Below are 13,404 nucleotides of genomic sequence, written 5' to 3' on the forward strand. Positions count from 1 at the left end.
AACAAATATAGGGTGCTTGTTGAATAAATCTATAGTAGCTGCGCTAACCAGTATGTGAATAATTAATACCAAAAACAACATACAAAAATAAAATGATACAATATACGTGTTCCAACACCACTGACAAACAAGTGTAAAAATATTTAAATATTTATGTGAAATATTTGTATAAAACAAAATGTCCATGAATGCATTTTGTGCCAATAATAGTGTGTAAAGTTGCTAATTTGGTGATACATCCGTGCTTATATTTCCCACCTTCCAAACTTAGCACTCACCAGACGGCAGTACAATATAAACTAGGGATAGACCGATATGTTTTTTTCAGGGCCGATACCGATATTTTGGTAACAACGTATCGGTATTCACCGATATGGGCCGATATTTTGTATATTTAAAGTTTTGAAAAATAAAGACAATTTTTGACACAAATCTGGTACTGAACATGTTAATTTTTGTTTAATGCTTAACCACTTAAGCCCCGGAAAATTTTACCCCCTTCCTGACCAGGGCCTATTTTGCGATTCGGCACTGCGTGACTTTAACGGACAATTGCGGGGTCGTGCGATGCTGTGCCCAAGTGAAATTGGCGTCCTTTTTTTCCCAGAAATAGAGCTTTCTTTTGGTGGTATTTGATCACCTGTGCGATTTTTTGATCATGCGTTATAAACAAAAAAATAGCGACAATTTTGCAAAAATAACAATATTTTTCACATTTTTTTATATGAAATTCCCCAAAAAAATGTAAAAATCTAAATTTTTTAACATTTTTGGCCAATTTGTTTTCTGCTACATATGTTTGGTAAAAAAAAATTGCAATAAGCGTATTTTGATTGGTTTGCGCAAAAGTTATTGCGTTTACTAACTAAGGGAAAGATTTCTGTAATTTTTGGTGTTTTTTTTTAACGAGTAATGGCGGCGATCTGCAATTTTTTTGCGGGACTGCGACATTGCGGCGGACAGATTGGACCCTTGACTGACATTTTTGAGACTTTTGGGGGTACCAGTGACAGTACTACAGTAATCAGTGCTATACATATGCACTGTTACTGTAAAAATGACACTGGCAGGGAAGGGGTTAACTTTATTGGAGAGGCAGGGGTTAAATGTGTCCCTAGGGGCGTGTTTCTTACTGTTAAGGGGCGTGGCTTTTCATGTAACCACAGAGACATACGATCCTAAATAGCAGGATCGTATGATCTCTGCAGTTACACCAGGGAGAATGACAGGCAGCTTTGTTTACATCAGCCGCCTACCTTTCTCCCTCTGCAGCGGACGATCCCGAGTGACCGAAGGACATCCGAGCCGCCGGTCACTCTCGCTGGAGTGTCCGAGAATGAGCGGGGCGGGAGCGCGCCTCCGGCGGCGCGTGCTCGACCCCTATTGGCTCGCAGACTAGTGACGTATATATACATCACTTTGCCCAGGAGGGGCTGACCGCTGCCGTATATAGTCAGGCGGCGGTCAGCAAGCGGTTAATGGCTGGCTTGCTGGCACCTGTGGTGGGTGGCTGGCTGTCTGGCACCCTGTGGTGGGTGGCTGGCTGGCTGGCACCGTGTGGTGGGTGGCTGTCTGTCTGGCACCCTTTGGTGGGTGGCTGTCTGTCTGACACCCTGTGGTGGGTGGCTGTCTGTCTGGCACCCTGTGCTGGGTGGCTGGCTGTCTGGCACCCTGTGGTGGGTGGCTGGCTGTCTGCCACCCTGTGGTGGGTGGCTGGCTGGCTGGCACCCTGTGGTTGGTGGGTGGCTGGCACAGGGGCAGTGGGTGGCTGGCTGGTACAGGGCCTGTAGGTGGCTGGCTGGCAGGTACAGGGCCTGTGGGTGGCTGGCTGGCAGGTACAGGGCCTGTGGGTGGCTGGCTGGCTTGCTGGTATAGTGCCTCTGGATGGCTGGCTGGTACAGGGCCTGTGAATGTGAGTGGCTGGCTGACACCGGGCTGCTGTGGGTGGGTGTTTGGCTGTGAAACACTCCCGCGAGACTAGTCCCGACTCCAGACGAGACCAGTGCCATCTTAAGAGCCTTATAGGCCCCTGGGCAATGCAGTGCACTGGGGCCCCCTGCCTTCACAATCACGCACGAGAATACACATTACAGGGAACACTATATACTACAAGAGAGTACAACTACTACCTGGAGTATATACCTTACTATATACATATTACAGGGACCAATATATACTACAGGAGAGTACAACTACCTGGAGTATATACCTTACTATATACATATTACAGGGAACACTATATACTACAAGAGTCTCTTGTAGTATATAGTGTTCCCTGTAATATTTATATAATAAAGTATATACTCCAGGTAGTTGTCTCTTGTAGTATATATTTGTCCCTGTAATATGTATTTAGTAAGGTATATACTCCAGGTAGTAGTTGTACTCTCTTGTAGTATATAGTGTTCCCTGTAATATGTATATAGTCTATATACACATTACAGGGAACACTATACTACAAGAGAGTAAAACTACTACCTGGAGTATATACCTTACTATATACATATTACAGGGAACACTATATACTACAAGAGTCTCTTGTAGTATATAGTGTTCCATGTAATATGTATGTAGTTAGTAAGGTATATACTCCAGGTAGTTGTCTCTTGTAGTATATATTGGTCCCTGTAATATGTATATAGTAAGGTATATATCCTCCAGGTAGTAGTTGTACTCTCTTGTAGTATATAGACTATATACACATTACAGGGAACACTATATACTACAAGAGAGTACAACTACTACCTGGAGGATATATACCTTACTATATACATATTACAGGGACCAATATATACTACAAGAGACAACTACCTGGAGTATATACCTTACTATATACATATTACAGGGAACACTATATACTACAAGAGTCTCTTGTAGTATATAGTGTTCCATGTAATATGTATGTAGTTAGTAAGGTATATACTCCAGGTAGTTGTCTCTTGTAGTATATATTGGTCCCTGTAATATGTATATAGTAAGGTATATATCCTCCAGGTAGTAGTTGTACTCTCTTGTAGTATATAGACTATATACACATTACAGGGAACACTATATACTACAAGAGAGTACAACTACTACCTGGAGGATATATACCTTACTATATACATATTACAGGGACCAATATATAGTAAGGTATATCCTCCAGTCAGGACAGGTAGTTGTCTGTCTCTTGTGTCACATCGATTCGATCCCATCATTGCCATCATGCCATGAGAGAGTTAAAACAAATATATAATTTAATCAATCAGCCTGGCAGGCTGTGGCAGCCTTACCTTTACAACGGCTGCTGCTGCACATGTGAGGAGGTGGGTGGAGGCGGAGCCAGAGTCTTCTAGGGTCGAAGAGAGGAGGAGAGGAGTGAGGAGGAAGAGCCGACGAGGAGGAGGATCCTCCTCCGAGTCCTCCGCTGCGGCGCTGTGCATCATGGGTCTGCTCTGCTCACGTCACTGGTTGCTAGATGCCAATCGGGCTGGCCTTAGCAACCAGTGTGCACTGCAGTGCAGACTCGAGCCATGGCCGCCGCCGGAGGAGGCAATAAGGGGGGGGGCCCGGGCCGGCGGACAACGGAACGGGGGGGGGGCCCTAGACCACCAGGGACATGCCACCATCCATGTGGGGCCCCTTGGCAAGTGGGGCCGGCGGGCAACCGCCGGGTATGCCCAGTGGAAAAGACGGCCCTGGACGAGACTGTCCAAGGCGAGGGAGGCGGCCTAAGAAGGCAGAATGACGTCACAAAAATATCGGCAATATCGGCCAGTTCCGGGGCCGATACCGATATATCGGGGGAAAGTGCATATCCGTCGATGATATATCGGCCTTGCCGATAATCGATCTATCCCTAATATAAACGTCTCAGAGGCTCTGAATTAGAGGCTAAGCCTCGAAACGCGTAAGCCTTTCCAGCGTCAGAGGACGATACACCCTTTTGATCTTGATGCTGATGGCAACATACCTATTTGATATGCGTGTATCAAGAACTCGTTTGTGAGTATTTTTATACCTTTTATTCAATAAAGGCCGAAGCATTCCAGTGATGCAGAGTAGAAGGTTTCCAGTAGCTGCATGAGTGTGGCTGGAGGTGGTTAGAGGATCACACCTCTCATAGAGCAGGAGACAGGTGCTTTGCACTGACTTCTTTTTTTGGTTTAGAGCGGCAGAAGACGACAGGAGGAGGGGGCGTCCAGCAGACATGCCGGCTGGTGGCTCGGGGTTTACCGGTGGGACAGGAGACCCGGGCAGAGTGGAGGAAGGCGACAGGAGGGGGGTGTCCGGCGGACATGCCGGCTGGTTGCTCAGGTCTCCCGGTGGGACGGGAGACCCAGGCAGAGAGGGACAAAAGGCAACAGGAGAGGGGGGCGTCCGGCGGATGTGTCGGCTGGTTGCTCGGGTCTCCTGATGGGACGGGAGACCCGGGCAGAGAGAGGCGAAAGGCAACAGGAGAGGGGGGCATCTGGTGGATGTGTCGGCTGGTCGCTCAGGTCTCCCGGTTGGACGGGAGACCCAGGCAGAGAGGGGCAAAAGGCAACAGGAGGGGGGGGGGCGTCTGGCGGATGTGCCGGCTGGTCACTCAGGTCTCCTGGTGGGACAGGAGACCCAGGCAGAGAGGGGCAAAAGGCAACAGAAAGGGGGGCGTCCAGGGGATGTGCCGGCTGGTCACTCAGGTCTCCTGGTGGGACGGGAGACACGGGCAGAGCAGCGGAAGGAGACCGAAGGGGGGCATCCCCTCCCACTGCTTTTGATATTGTCTGTGCAGCTGCCTAGCCACATTGGTTGTTATCATTAGAAAGCCGACCATCTGCTCCAAAAAACAGTACTGGGGTGATTCCTCTAGCTGCATATCACCCCAATACAACCACTTCCCCAAAAGGACGTACAGGTACATGATTTTGCGGATAGTGGTTAAGGTTGGTTTAGAAGTGCAGCACATTGATTGAATTGTAATTACTTTGCAGAGTATGGAAGAAGTGCCTCCAATTTATAATATCACATGATAAAGCATTGATTAGCTATAGTTTGCTGGCAAGGGCGTTTTATTGTTTTGAACGGAATTCTTTGCTCAGGTTATAAAACACATGTGTAACTCTTCATTACCAAACACCAGAAGAACACAATGTAACAAACCGATTCCCCATAATAAATGTGACTTTAATAAGAGCTGAAGCATGTGCTGTGTTCTCACCGAGACATTCCTCATTATCACGTATAGATAAAGGGCATTTAATTAGCGGTTTCATAATATTGTGATAATTACTCATAATGAAAGAGGGAATAAAAAAAAAACCAGGGGAATGTGCCAAGAAATAACTAACAGCACAGGGGATGGTGGCGGGGTGGATATGTTTAGTGCCAAGACAGAGCGAGCCCTAATAAAGGGTGGAAATGGGCAAAGCAAGATACAGATTTAGGATATAATGACGTCATGCCCCGGGGGGCGATCTCTACTATGGCAATTATGGCACAGTTTGAGTCCCAGTTGTTTGAAAACAATCTGATCATAGATGTTGTTTTTTCCGGTTTCTAAAAAAGAGTTTTGATTTACAACAATATTCAAAATCTTGTTATTTAGTAGGGAAGAGTGGGGTGATTTAGGGGGAAAATGATTTTGTACTGTAATTTAAATGGTAACTCCACTTTTGTGGGGGAAAAAAAAATAGCAAATAAAGAAAAAACAATATAGCGTATACAATTGCGACACAAATCATATTGTAATTGAATGTTAATAAAAATGACCTTTCCTTTTCAATCTGCAACTGTTGTAATTTTCTGAAAATGCAATATGGCCTCCTGGAACTGTTCTGTACACAGAATGTATACTGACCACCCCAGAAACATCATTTCCTGCTTGTGTGATTGGCTCACCAATTTTCCCAGAAGTCTGCATTAAGATACAAGTCAGATTTCTGGCATCCCCTGCAACAAAAATGTCATTTTTGGTGAGATACTCCCAATAGGAACACGTTTAAAGGGATGCAGACCCAGCAGATTTCCTCATTAGTGCTCTGCAGCTGCCACAGCTGATATTTAATTTTGAAACCACTCCCATTTTGGTGAGATAGTCCCAACAGGAGCACATCTAAAGGGATGCAGGCCCAGCAGATTTCCTCATTAGAGCCAAACTCCATACACGCTTATCCCAGCAAAAACATCTCCAGTCACTTGGGCAGCAGTCACAAGCTCATGCATAAGAAAAAAGCGGCTCATCGTGCAGTATTGTCACATTATTTATTGGATGTTTAAAAAAAATATTACACTTACAAAATAGATAAGAAGATAAAATCAAGCGGTAGAGATAGGAACCGACCCTGGAAGCAACCAATAGGTCAGAAACTAAAGGCCCGTACACACGTACCGATTGTCGGACGAAAATGTTCGGCCGCCGAACGATCGGCCGATTTTCGGCTTGTTAGTATGATGCTTCCGACAGCCGACAGCGCACTTTCGGCCGAAAAGAATCTGTCTTGCAAGCATGAAAATTTTTGTATGCCGACAACAGAACGGCCGATCGTTCGCCAGTCAGTACAGAATTCGGCCGACAGACAGCAGATTTGCAAGACTGGGCATGCTCAGAAAAGAAAAAACACAGGGAAAGTTAACCATTACATGACATCACTTCTGCAGTCGGCTGTAGTCGGCGGACAAAATTCGTGTGCAGTCTTTTGCACTTTTCAACAGACACCGACAGCCCTGGACAAAAGACGGCCGATCGTTCGGCCGATGATCGGTACGTGTGTACGGGGCTTTAGTGACGTCACAACTCCTGTATCCACCTGACACGTTTCCCCATAAAAGGCATCATCAGAGGTTGGAGGATTGTGTATTAGTCTACATCAGAAGAAGTGCACTTTGTATTTTGTTTTGTATTTAAATAGTTTTTATTACATTTCTTTACATACATGACAAATAAAAATATGACATTATAAAACAAAAACATCAATTTACACAAGACCATAACATTTTGGTGTCTCCAGCATATATGTTACCCTTCAACTATTTTTCTTTTCTTTTAATTTCCCCTTTCTTTTTCCCTCCCTTCTTTCCTCCCTTCCCACCCAATCTCTCCACCCCCCCAAAAAAAAAATATAAAAATAAAAAAACAAAAATTTGTGTTTAATTTATGTGTTAGTGTTTAAATTAAGGCGTGTATCTCAGGTTAGAGAAAATAGAGAAAAAAAAAATGTCTTCCTTTTTATTTTTAATTTCCCTCCCCTTCTTCCTCCTTCTTTCTCCCTAAAGCTGGATACACACTATACAACTTTCTTTAGAGTTTTTCTTTTAGATTTACCAAAATCATATAATATGGGGTCAGACCTAAGCACTTTCAATTTGTATGCCATCAGACAAGCCCTTCTACTACAAAGTTGAAGGTAAATCTAAAGGACTTAAATCAAACAACAAAAGTTGTATAGTGTGTATCCAGCTTTAGGCTGGCCATACATTATACAATTTTCTTACAATTTTCTGTACAATTTTTTTTCTAATTTACCATAAACTATGTAGTACAAAGGCCTACCTAATTGGAATACCTAAGTGAAAGTGTTGTTTAGCTTTGACCTCATATGATGTGGTTTTTGGGAAATCTAACAGAAAATTGTACAAGAATATAGAACCTGTATGGCCAGCCTTAGTGCTCAATTTATGTATTGTGGTAGGGTTGGGGGGTACTGCGCTTCTGGGAAATATTACTGGCCGGTTAAACAGTGAAATACATAAATAAATAAATAAATCTATAAGTGTGGTGTAAAACACAGTGCTTAAATGTGAAACTCGAGTCCCTTAAAGGTGAGGGCGCATAAACAATCTCAATAAATATATAAAGTGCTATAGTGAGTCTGTGAATAAATAAATATATATATAAATAACGGAAATAATATTTTTATCCAAATTAATTCTTTCAAATATAAAGTGCATTAATATGTTTCCTATTAGACCCTAAATTAAATTGATGAAGATTACTCCTTGATTATCTTAAAATTATGTGACAGGTAAAGTGCAGTGCTCGAATACATAAAATTGTGTAAAAATACCCTGAAGAAGCCACGTGAGCGGAAGTGGCGTAACCAGTGGTGTATTTAGGTTTTGTGCTGCCCTAGGCCTGACTAAACTTGTGCACCCCCCAATTTAAATATGACCAACCCCTTCCTGTAAAGGCCACTCCCCTTCCTTTTTATGACCCACCCTGTCATCTGTAGACCACAGTTTATCAGTGTCAATCAGCATAGCTTCATCAGTTCCCATAAATTCAGCCTCATCAGTGCAGCCTTATCAGTGCCACCTCTTTACTGCCCATCAGTGCAGCATATCAGTGTGGCCTCATCAATGGTCACCAGTGCAGCCCCATCAGTGGCCACCAGTGCAGCCTTATCAGTGCCCATTAGTACAGCCTTATGTCACGGGATTAGTAAGATTACTCTTTTAAGTTATTTGGACTTGTGTTTGCTGCCACTGATTGTAATTATAGAATGAATTCATGTATTTGTATAATAAATAGGAAGCCCATAGTCATTATACAAATAATGAAATCTTTTTTTTGCTGCCCCCCCTGCAAAGTGCCGCCCTAGGCCTGGGCCTTGTTGGCCTAGGCCAGGATACAGCACTGGGCGTAACGCGTAGGGACGCTATACCGGAAGTGACGTATGCGGAAGTGAGGACCGCGATTCTCCCTCACCCAACCTAAGGCGCATTGTTTTCTTCTCAAATGTGAGTGTTTTTAACCGCATCTTTTGAAATAAAGCTAAATATTCATAACAATATTGCACTATTGTGAGCCCTTTGTATTTTGAGATCCGCTGGCCATTGGGACATATGTAAGGCTGATCCATTGGGGCTATCTGAAAACCATCATCCATTAAGAGTCAGAACAGGAGTGGAGAGGAGTTCTGGATATTTGAATAAGGCGCATGTTCTAAGGCAGAGAGGTGAGCGGCTAGCACACCTAGAGGGGTGCATAGGAGTGAAGAAACACCCCACACTCTTTCCACATGGTGTCTAGGTGGAGGGTCACCACTCTATGAAAATTGCATTACTCGGATATATAAGAATACTTTTTCACTGGAAAGAACCTACTGAATCACCTTTGGCACTTTATAATAGACTGTTTTTTTACACCATTTTATGTATTCAAGCACTGCACTTTACCTGTCACATAATTTTAAGATAATCAAGGAGTAATCTTCATCAATTTAATTTAGGGTCTAATAGGAAACATATTAATGCACTTTATATTTGAAGGATTTATTTGGATAAAAATATTATTTTGGTTATTTATATATATATTTACCGTATTTATATTTATTGAGATTGTTTATGCGCCCTCACCTTTAAGGGACTCGAGTTTCACATTTAAGCACTGTGTTTTACACCACACTTATATATTTATTTATTTATTTATTTATGTATTTCACTGTTTAACCGGCCAGTAATATTTCCCAGAAGCGCAGTACCCCCCAACCCTACCACAATACATAAATTGAGCACTAAGGCTGGCCATACAGGTTCCATATTCTTGTACAATTTTCTGTTAGATTTCCCAAAAACCACATCATATGAGGTCAAAGCTAAACAACACGTTCACTTGTATTCCAATTAGGTAGGCCTTTGTACTACATAGTTTATGGTAAATTAGAAAAAAAATTGTACAGAAAATTGTAAGAAAATTGTATAAGGTATGGCCAGCCTAAAGCTGGATACACACTATACAACTTTTGTTGTTTGATTTAAGTCCTTTAGATTTACCTTCAACTATGTAGTAGAAGGGCTTGTCTGATGGCATACAAATTGAAAGTGCTTAGGTCTGACCCCATATTATATGATTTTGGTAAATCTAAAAGAAAAACTGTAAAGAAAGTTGTATAGTGTGTATCCAGCTTTAGGGAGAAAGAAGGAGGAGGAAGGGGAGGGAAAAAGACAGCGCGAGACTCATTCTACAACATCAATTTATGTATTAGTGATTAAATTAAGGGGTGTATCTCAGGGTAGAAACCATAGTTATCTCCCCAGTCCCCCCCCCCCCCTATTTAATGTGAACAAAAAAAACATAAAAAAAATTGTGGATTTTGTTTTGGAACACCATATGGACACCTTTTATATATTTTTTACTTGATATTTTCTCACTTGTCACTTTCATAATTGGATTGATCACATTGTCTTATGTGTTTTGTTTATGTTGATACATTTGTAACTTTTTTTTCACTCATTTGTTTTTTCCACTTTATTATTGGTTTTCAGTTAGCTGACAGCACAATCTATTTTTATCTTTTTTCACTTATTTATCCTGTATTCGGGATTCTAAAAGTGCAGCAGTCTGTTTTCTTTCTGAGTGCAAGGCTCACCAGTTATTATATATGTTTTTTTTATTTTGTTTAGAATACAATTCACCTTGCAGGTTGATTCAGTTATGGATATTTTTGAATATCACAGCACAAAGGTTCCTCCAACCTCTGATGATGCCTTTTATGGGGAAACATGTCGGTGGATACAGGAGTTGTGACGTCACTACGTTTCTGACCTGCAGGTTGATTCCATGGTTCGGTTCCTATCTCTACCCCTTGATTTTATTTTCTATTTTGTAAGTGTAATATTTTTATTAAACATCCAATAAATAATGTGACAATACTGCAAGATGAGCCACTTTTTTTCTTATGCATGAGCTTGTGACTGCTGCCCAAGTGACTGGAGATGTTTTTGCTGGGATAAGCATGTGTGGAGGATGGAACGCCAATCATATTACACAGGATCCAGTCTGAGACATGCAGCTGTCAGGACGTCATTGGCTTTCCTAAGGAGGCCTATGTGTTCTTCGATTTTCATGATCTCCTATAACTTAGAGATCATGAATATCTGCTAAGAAGCCCAAATGTTTTCCTAAGCACGTGTGGAGGGAGCATTTCGAGCATCTGACCGTACAGGGCTGGCCCAAGACATTGTGCTGCCTGGGTCCGAGAATGAAATGCTGCCCCCCCCAAAAAAAAAAAAAAAATCACGCCCTCCAAGAGGCCCCCACATTCTATGGGACTATGAAAGCAGTCAGAGGGGTGTGAGTGTGTGCGGAGTGACAGCAGGAGCAGGATAGAGCAGTAGACACTGGGCAGATGAGCGCACCAGGCTTTCTACTGTCTATAGTGCCACAGTGCCCTGCAGGGCTGCGGGCATGGTACAGGAGAATGTAGTGCTGCGGGCATGGTACAGAACAATGCAGGGCTGTAGGCATGGTACAGGAGAAGCGGGGCTATTCCCGGAAATAGCCGAACGTTTACAGGCTTTGCCGAGCGGCGGCGGCGGTGCATGCGCAGTGTGCATGTCGGGCCAGCCACGGACCCTTTTTTTTTTTTTTTCGATAGGCGAAGAAGAGAAGAGGCGGCCGGGGGCCGCCCCTCTCTAAGTGCCGCTTGGGACCCATGGTCCCACCGGGACCCATGGTAGGGCCGGCCCTGTGACCGTGTATTAGTCTACATTGGAAGAAGTGCCCCTTGTATTTTGTTTTGGAACACCATATGGACACATTTTATATACTTTTTACTTGATATTTTCTCACTTGTCACTTTCATAATTGGATTGATCACATTGTCTTATGGGTTTTGTTTAGGTTGATACATTTATAACTTTTTTTTCACTCATTTGTTTTTTTCCACTTTATTGTTGGTTTTCAGTTAGCAGACAGCACAATCTATTTTATATTTTTTCACTTATTTACCCTGTATTCGGGATTCTAAAGGTGCGGCAGTCTGTTTTCTTTCTGAGCGCGAGGTTCATCCAATTATATATATATATATATATATATATATATATATATATTTTTTTTTTTTCATTAATTGCAGGCATTGGAGCCATGAGTGGGCAGCCCCTGCAAATTTATAGACTGGGAGTGGGTGGGACTAGCCCAGAAAGTCAATGTGAAAGGAATTGTGTGCTTGCTGTACCATGTATGAGAAAGCCTCCTGTTCTCTTTGCATAAAGAACAACAGGTATTTGAGGGAATTATACTAGACACTAAGTAGAAAAAAATGCTTCAAAATATAAAACTTACATAGTTGATTTAATACATGATTAAAATACAATCATTAATTACACAAGCCAGTTATATAATCACAACAGGCATGTTGAATAGATGGTCATGGTGTAGTGTCTGGTCCCAACATGTTTCGCCAAACTTGGCTTCTTCAGAGGCTTTAAAGATCACTACTATTCAACAAAATAAATAAAAAAGTTATGACTTTAGTTTTACTTTAATTATTTTTTAATGAATATACAATGGCATTTATTAGTATATATGAAAATATAATCATTAAAATTGTGTTACACATGGCAGTTATATGGTCACAACAGGTACGTTGAACAGATGGTCATGGTATAGTGTCTGGTCCCAACATGTTTCGCCAAAATCGGGTTCTTCAGATGTGTAAAATTACTAGAATAAAGTCCCATAAATCAAACAAAAGACTAGTAATAGTAGCGCAGACAGTTCAAAGGAAATCCTCCACATAGAGAAAGCAGCAGTGTCCTTTTAAAATTCCCTTGCAGAGTCTCTTAAAATTCCTCTCCACCAATTGGGATCACCAGTGAATTTACGGGGTCACCACACCACAAATCCTCCACCTTTGTGATAAATAGGGGGATGGTAACTCACCAGACAGCGTGGCCCACCTATTCTCATAGAGTAGGCAATAAAGCAAAGCACACAAATCTCCTCCGATCAATTGCAGCAGCTGACTGTGTCTTTCCTTATAGCTTGTCACTAAGGCGTTCCTTCTCCTCACAATATAGCTCCCATTCACCAAATTGGAAAGACAAGAAAGGGAAACCGCACTAGCGTGATATTGTTTGGTAATCCACACTTTTATTCACCATATCCCAATTAAAATGTACTCACAAACAAAGAGCATAAACAAGCCTTCAATATCCTATGGAAAGTGTCACGGATGCACCGATCGGTGCTGTAGGTCTGGCTCGCCCTCTCCACGCTGATGCTTCGGACCGCGCCAGCCTCCGTAGGTATCACCCGATCACTTCCGGTCGCCGTAAGGTTTACTCCCTGACATGTTTCGTCATATCCGACTTTTTCAAAAGGGCGTGAAACTTACGGCACGGCGTCACACTTAAATACAACAAAAATACAATCATCTTCAGATGATTTAAAGATCACTACTATTCAACAAATAAACAAAAAAGTTAGGACTTTAGTTTTACTTTTAATGATTTTTTAATGAATATACAATGGCATTTATTAGTGTACATGAAAATATAATCATTAGAATTGTGTTACACAAGTTATATGCTCACAACAGGTATGTTGAACAGATGGTCATGGTGTGGTGTCTGGTCTCAAAATGTTTCGCCAAAATTGGCTTCTTCAGAGGATTCAAAGATCACTACTATTCAACAAAATAAACAAAAAAAGTTATGACTTTA

Source organism: Pelophylax lessonae, assembly GCF_965119305.1.
Source record: "Pelophylax lessonae genome assembly, chromosome: 8".
NCBI lineage: Eukaryota > Metazoa > Chordata > Amphibia > Anura > Ranidae > Pelophylax > Pelophylax lessonae.